Source organism: Vombatus ursinus, unplaced genomic scaffold (genome assembly GCF_900497805.2).
Source record: "Vombatus ursinus unplaced genomic scaffold, bare-nosed wombat genome assembly UNPS02014883.1, whole genome shotgun sequence".
In the NCBI taxonomy this organism is placed as follows: Eukaryota; Metazoa; Chordata; class Mammalia; order Diprotodontia; family Vombatidae; genus Vombatus; species Vombatus ursinus.
Window position 1 is genome coordinate 1 of NW_020954661.1, and position 2,101 is coordinate 2,101.

Consider the following 2,101-nt stretch of genomic DNA (forward strand, 5'->3'; position numbering starts at 1 on the left):
ACATATATGTATATATGTAAATGTATGTATTTATAGCTATAGAGAAATATATCCACACTCAATTTTAGCCTTCTAGGGAGAGGAGAGAGGTGGGGCAAGGGAAAAAAGAAAAGAATAGAAAAAAGTGCACAGCAGAGAACAAAAGAAAACTTACAAGGAAGCAGAGAAAAGATGACCTGGCACAACATGTAGTATTTATTATACAAGCTTTCTTGAAATGAAAATTTATAGTTACATATTTGGAATCCTTTCTTATGTTCAGCTATGCACATGATGTGCTTTTTTTTCTTACTTTGCAATGAAGTTACAATATTTAAGTTTGTGATGTTTATTTTTTTTCTTTTCTTTATTTTGTATCTGTGTTCTGGTGTTTGAGTCCAAAATATAATCCAATTAAAAAGTAAAATTCTAAGGAGGCAAACCAATTTATTGTTTAAAGAAAACAACATTTTTTCTCAGTGACTTAAGTAAAGAAATAGATTACATACTCCTCAGTTTTGCAAATGGTTGTATGTTGGAAAGAATGACTAATTCACTGGATAATAGAATTAGGAACCCAAGCAATCTTGACAGACTAGAGCATTGGGACAAATCAGCTAAGATGAAATTTTAAGAGAATAAATGTAAATTCTTACATTTGGATTAAAAAATAGATCTTTGCAAGTACACTATTGAGGATGCATAGTTAGAATTTTGCCTAGTTATAAGGCAATTTCCCTGAAAATAAACATGTAGGGGGTGGCAGCAAGTATTATCTGAGTTAATATAGTTATGTTACTGACAAAAAATAATCAAAAACCTTACTATGATCTTTATTAGGAAAGACAAAGATGGCAGTCCCAGTTCACTCTGACCTTGTCAGATTTCATCTGGAGTACTATGTTTAGTTCTTCAACCAAAGTTTTAAGAAGGACAATGGTGAATTACAGGTAATACTGAGGAGGACAAGTATTATGGCAAAAGCTCTGTAGTTATTAACATTTGAGGATTGTTTGAAAGAACTTTGGAGGAAGTGGTACAATTAGGAACTGTTGAATGACCACATTTGAAGAGTTTGAAAGTCAGATTGATTTGATGCCAACTTTCAATGGCTACAGTGGAGTGTCCCAGCTACTTTTGCTTGACTATGTGTTCTTTAAAATTTTATCAATTATTTGGATAAATATGTAGGTTATACCTTTACAAATGAGTAGATAGAAAAAAAAATAGAGAACACATTGGTGGGCAGCTAGGTGGGGCAGTGAAGGGAATGCTGGGCCTGGAATCTGGAAAACTGATCTTTATGAGTTCAAATCTGGCCTCAGACACTTATTATCTATGTGACCCTGAACAAGTCACTTAACCCTGTTTGCCTCAATTTCCTCATCTGTAAAATGAGCTGAAGAAGGAAATAGCAAAGTGCTCCAGTATATTTGCCTAGAAAATCCCAAACATGGTCACAAAGAGTTGGACATGACTGAAACAACCAAAAAACCACAATAGTAAAGGGTGATAACAATGAGAGTCATGACATCAAAGTGTTTTTGACAAGCTAGAAACCTCTATTGAATTTTATGACACATTTTTAAAGGAGAATAAATGAAACATATTAAATTTTAGTTGAATAAATCAAGTTAAAGAGGTCAATAGCAGAAAAAATATTAATAATTAGTGTTCTAAATTATTGTGTTGAGTTTTGAGCACCACATTTTAGAGAAGACATTGATAGACCCCTTAATATCCAGAGAAGAATGAGAATGGTAAAAAGCTACAAATCCATGAATGAGAAAATTTAAATGAAAAAATTGGTATTTGTTTAACCTAGAATAGATATGATTCTGAAGGGAAACTTGTAATGATAGTAGCATTTCATTTTTTCAAAACTGAAAGAACTTACACTTGGAAGAAGAATTGATCTGTTCTCTTTTACACCAAAGAAAAAGAAAAAAAAATCATTCTTAATATAAGAAAAAATCTTCCAAAAATTAGAGTTATTTAAAGTGGAAAAGATTGACTCATATTCTCTCACACTAGAGGCCTTAAAGCAAATATTTTATACACACATATGCACACCCACACACACACATATACGTGTGTTTTAAGGGGACGATTGTAATGGTGA